Source organism: Octopus bimaculoides, chromosome 6 (genome assembly GCF_046866305.1).
Source record: "Octopus bimaculoides isolate indiv1 chromosome 6, ASM4686630v1, whole genome shotgun sequence".
Classification (NCBI taxonomy): Eukaryota; Metazoa; Mollusca; class Cephalopoda; order Octopoda; family Octopodidae; genus Octopus; species Octopus bimaculoides.
In genome coordinates this window covers 98,661,491-98,667,490 of record NC_142933.1, presented here as the reverse complement: position 1 = coordinate 98,667,490, position 6,000 = coordinate 98,661,491, and the positions used below count along the sequence as shown (strand labels likewise).

The following is a 6,000-nucleotide window of genomic DNA, read 5'->3' as shown; positions in this document are numbered from 1 at the left end:
CGGCATGGGCTTGCTTCTCCAGGTGCCGAGCAGCAAGCCCACTGACTTTTCCCGGTTAATTTTTGCTCCCGTAACCGCTTCGTATTCATTTAGTGTCTCACCGACCAGGTCGATGTGCCTGTAACTCGACACTATGACGGTGACGTCGTCCGCGTATGCAGACACGCTCCTCCTGCGTCCCAGCTCTCGCGGGATGCCCTTCAGTGTCGCCAGCTTCCGCTCAAGAGTCAATACGTACAGAAGCGACGAGGGGAGGCATCCTTGGCGAACCGAACGCGTGATGTTAAATGGTCTGGACAGATGACCATTTACGCAAACTACTGAGCGGATGCCGCTGTATAAGGCAGTGACCCAACTGCGGAAGATGGGACTGAAACCGACCGCTCTAAGGACAGCCTCCAAGTATTGATGGTCTACCTTATTGAAAGCTTTTGATTTATCCAAATTGATCAGCGCCCCACCCATACCAGGTTCCTTAACTACCCTGCCTCTGATGTAGCGCATCAGATGGAGGTTGTCATGGATACTCCTACCCGGCACGTCACTTGATCTGCTAGAAATAGTAGCAAATATGCCTCAACTCACTCGCTAAACTCTTTTAAAAGTTGGAAGGATACCTCGGATAATGTGGTTTTAGATACATTGAAACTGTATCCGGAAACAATGCGATGAAATGGTCACGGTTAGGAATACTTTGATCATAGTCCTACTCGAGCAGAGCTGTCCTGGGGCTAAACCACAACGACAATAAGACAACCACTCTCAGACAACCATTTTTCTCAGACAGACAGCCGTGTTCTATTCAGTTGCATTGTGTAATCATAGACTACTCAAATTGAATATTTAAAACAGGTGGCGCTCTTGACCTTTCACCTCCTTCCATTTTATGCTGTGAAGCATTTATTCATTATTTGTTAACGTCTCAGGTCGCCTTGTTAATCATGCTGCATTGTCATGATAAACACACAGACATAGAGAGTATGAGAACTACAGCAACATCTCCATCAGTTTAAATGAATCTGTCATAATATCTATTTGTATTGTAATAAAGAAAGTTGTTTATTAATTAGGTTGAATTACGTAACTATTACTAAGGCGTTGAGCTGGTAGAATCGTTAGCACGCCGAGAAAAATGCTTTTGTCCGACTTTACGCTCTGAGTTCAAATGCTGCCGGAGTCGACTTTCATCTTTTTCGGGATCGACACGAGGTCGATGTAATCGATTTGCTCCCTCCGCCGAACTTGCTAGCCTCGAACCAAAAGTTTGAGACCATTATGTAACTAGAAGAAAACAATTATTAAATCTAAAGTGTTTAGTTTAATGAATGAAAAAACACCGCATAATCGTAAACAATCTCCGTCAGATACGATATAACAGCCAGCTTGAGCAAATAAAAAAGTCCAATAATCCTTAATGAATGGTTAGCTCATAAGATTTTATCGTCATCTAATAGACTAAAGTCAAATCAATCCGAGAAAGCCCATCCCTTCAGAGACCATTGGCTGTGAATTGTCTGCAATTTGAATAGATAACTGGAGTTAAAAGAGGTAAATGGCTCGATCAAGAATCGAACCAGTATCTGCAGACTCTGTTTCAGCAGCGATTGTACGATTGTACATCCATCATCAAACCAAGTAGGAAACGAAAACTTTGTTTTAGTAATTATTACTGTTGTTTTGGCCACAAAATTTGCATTTCAACAATTATGCTTTGATGCTGTCTGTATCTTAACGTGAAATTCTTTGAATTCATGGTTTAACTAAATACTTACTTTGGAGAGTTTCATGAGAATTTAACGATTCTGTTGACAGCACACAACTTCCACCACGCACACACCTAAACATATACCTACTGCACATACATACATACACATACATACATACACATACATACACACAGACAGACAGACAGCAGAGATAGATAGATAGATAGATAGATAGATAGATAGATAGATAGATAGATAGATAGATAGATTCACTAATTTTTCGCTTAGTTTGTCCCTAACCATGATTAGTTTTACTTGCTTGCTGCTTGCCAGTGCGGTACAACGGAAATGCTGTGAAATAAGTCAGCCTCAAATATCCAAGTACTCAATGAATGCAACCCTTCTTAAGAAGTCTTCTAAGGGATCAAGAATTTCTTTCATCGTCTGGAATTTCTAACTGGATTGAATACATTACTTCACAAACACAGACCAAGATATACCTTGCTATTATCCATTCACCTAAAATCTGTTTCCATTGCTTTACTGTTGCTAAACTCACGTTACGTATATTATCCCTGATCTATCTTTTATTTTTTACTCGTTTCAGTCATTGGACTGCGACCATGCTGGGGCACCGCCTTGAAGGGTTTAGTCGGACAAATCGGCTCCATTACTTATTAGTTTTAAAGTATGGTACTTATTCCATCGGTCTCTTTTGCCGGACCGCTAAATTAGGAGGACGTAAACAAACCAGCACCAGTTGTCAAGCGATGGTGGGTGACAAACACAAAGACACACACACACGTGTGTGCGTGCGAGCGCGCATGTTGATGTAAACAGGAACAATAAAACTCAAAATATACGTGTTTTTTATTAATCTTTTCTACTCTCGGCACAAAGCCCGAAAATTTGGGGGAGGAGGTCAGTCGATTAGATCGACCCAATATGCAACTGGTACTTAATTTATCGACCCCGAAAGGATGAAAGGCAAAGTTGACCTCGGCGGAATTTGAACTCAGTACGTAAATACAGACGAAATAGCGCTAAGCATTTCGCCTGGTGTGCTAACGATTCTTTTCTACTCTAGGCATAAGGCCCGAAATTTTGGGGGAGCGGGCCAGTGGATTATATCGACCCCAGTACACAACTGGTACTTAATTTATCGACCCCGAAAGGATGAAAGGCAAAATCGACCTCGGCGGAATTTGAACTCAGAACGTAACGGCAGACGAAATACCGCTAAGCATTTCGCCCGGTATGGTAACGTTTCTGCCAGCTCGCCGCCCTTTTATGTTTTTTTATTAATATTTAGCAGAAACAATAGGATGACTCAAGGCGCGAGAGTTTCGTGCGTTAGCACTTATCCAAATGCCATGTGGTTGGGAAACAAACTTCTTACCACACAGCCATGCCTGCGCCAAAGCATGACGGTAACTAAAAAAGAAAATTAAAAGAATAAACGTTAAACCATTAACCTTCAGTAAAAACACCATTGCCAGCCTGACTGACTTGCCTAGCGATACACCAATGGCCACCTAAAACATGGGTGGTGGGGTTTTTCTCGCGCTCTGTGTTACTACTTTGGCATTCTCAGTTCCTTTCATTGAATTTTAACTCCGGCAGACTAATTTCTGAGGTACCCAACAGGAAGACGAAGTTTAAAACCCTCAGATCACCACACACACACACACGCACACACACACACAATACGAGCACGTTTCCACCCACACGAACCATTCGAGTCGTTGAACAATTTTGCGTGTCTTCTAAAACTTTCTCTTGCTGGTAAACTAAATAACATTAACAAGTCAAAAATAAACTTGCCCATATAATTTAATTCTTTTCTCTCTTTTTTTCTTTTTAATAGAGAGAAGAATTTCATGAAATATATATAAAGCAAAACCATATTTTCTTGTTGATGCTATATGCTACAATAAATAGAATTCTTTATGTTCTGGCCAGCGGTCTGTGATTCTATCTTGCCGATTCGCCGCTCTGCTGAGAAAATCTAGTGCACTTTACTGACATATGATGAAATCGGCTGACTTAGATGACTGTCTCAAACTAACAGGCTGTCAATAAACGATACACTATAACGACACAGCAACTCAAGTGTATAAGCCTTAACAGTGAAGAGCTTCCTTGTTATTTTCTCTCCTAACATCTTCAAAAAAAAAAAACGGAATGAATAAATAAATAAAATAGACTGAAGTAAGAAAATAGACTCTGAGACAAACTGTTGTTGTCAAGTGTGGGAAAATGAAACATAAATAATAACCTGCCACTGTCTGATTTAATTCTTTTATAAGTGTTCGTTTTATATTAACATATATATAGCAAAATATGTGTTCGTATATATATATATATATATATATATATATATATATATATATATATATATATATATATATGCGTGTGCATCTTAATATAAAGTGTTCTCTTTGCGTTTCTCTTCTATACTTTCGACGCCAGAATCATAGAAGTTTATAGAATTAAGTATTCTGGTTATACTATAAAGAAAGTACAGTCTACTGTAGCTTATCCAACTTCCCTATGTTCTTTAGATTATACTTAATACACTCCGTATCTAGGGCAGCAAAAAAATAAAGGACAAAACGAGGAAAGTGCATTATATTGTGTGTGTGCGTGTGTTTTAGCGCATATATACGTTTTTGTTGGCGATGAAGATGATAATGTTGTTATTTAGTTTCAAGTCACCTCTGATCAAACAGACCTATGGTAAACGGCGTTCCAGAGGTGCCTAACAATCTGTACGTGTGCGTGCGTGCGTGTGTGTTCGTTCTCTTTCTCTTTTTAGTTTGGAATAAATTTTGGCCGACCACCTACTTGCCAGCAAGGTTATGAAGGAAAGCATCTCATTTTGCTCATTATCCTATAAATCTTAAGAAGGTCTTACAAATTTCTTTAGTACCAAATATCATGATCATTTGTTCAGCAATACTTTGCTCCAGACGGGTTGGTATGTATCCTGTGGCTCCAATAATAATGGGTACAAAACAGAAAGTGTATCTTCGGTACTGGATTTGCAAATCCTTTATCAATGGTCCTTAGATGTCCTCTTTCTCTTGTATTTTTCTAACCACATTGGTGTCCAGAGGGCGACAACGTCCTCTACACACACATATGCATACATACATACACGAATGCATGCATACATACATACACGAATGCATGCATACATACCAGAAAGGAGAAAGCTGATTCGATGACTACAGATCCAATCCATCAATGGAACTGCAAAAATCTGTAAAACTTTCCAGAAGTTTATCATTTAAGTATATATGAGCATGTCTAGATATGCAACTACATGCATAAGTAGACATACATAAAACAAAACGTATAAATCTGCACGTATAGATACAAAAAATCTCTGTTGTTGATGTTGAAATTCCAATGGAGGAGTCATGGATCTAGGTTAGAAACTGGCTCTTTCTCTGTGTGTGAGTATGTGCGCGCGCGCTTTGTTCCTAACCATACATGTAAGCATGATGTGATTCAGTGGTTAAGAAGTTCTCTTAGCGACCATAGAAAAATTCTCGGACCGTGAGTGCGGTCAAGAAAGATCCTACTCGGCCTGCACAAGCAGTTCAAGATAGCCTCCGCAGGTAGCTGCGAAGGTCGTAACTAATAGTACCTTATCAAAGGTCAAGGCTACCTTTAACAAGGAAGATTTCATCTACCTCGCCGCCTACTCCGAACTGTCAATGCGGATGTGTCTGCAGACAGCAAGTTATTTGCTTGTATTGTATTTTTTGATCCTTTATAATAATAATAAAATGATTTGTATTGAACAAGGTTTTCGAGGGGTTATCGGTCGGCCGGTGCCGGTGACCCTCCTATTTTTAGTTCATTCTTTTTGTTATCACCTCCATCTCATTTATGTTTGTGTCCAGCCCGCAGCTTCTTTATGTCTATCTGTCCTTGTGTGTCCCCTCTTTGTAAGGCCTTAATGGCCAATATATATATGAAATAAAGAAGTTCTCTTAGCAATCTAGCGCTTCCAGCTTCCATTCCGCTGCGTAGCATTTTGAACAACTGGGAAGAAAAAATAACCTCGGAGCAGCACATACCTTTTAAGTAAAACTGGTTAAACAGAAACTATATAAAAACCCAATAATCTTGACGAGAAGGGGGCTAGTGATCACCATCGACCTCTGTACTTCACTGGTACTTTATTTTATCGGACTCGGATGGTTGAAAAGTAAAGCTGATTTGAGCGAGATCTGAAATTGGAACGTAAAGAACCGGAAGAAATAGTACATGATATTTTGTC

At 39.7% G+C, this 6,000-nt stretch overlaps 1 protein-coding gene across 3 annotated transcripts in view; it reads right to left on the bottom strand.

Moving 5' to 3' along the window:
• LOC149135341 (uncharacterized) overlaps window positions 1–6,000 on the bottom strand; it is a 103,021-nt gene that overhangs the window by 61,165 nt on the left and 35,856 nt on the right. The gene's annotated exons all lie outside the window — the stretch shown is intronic.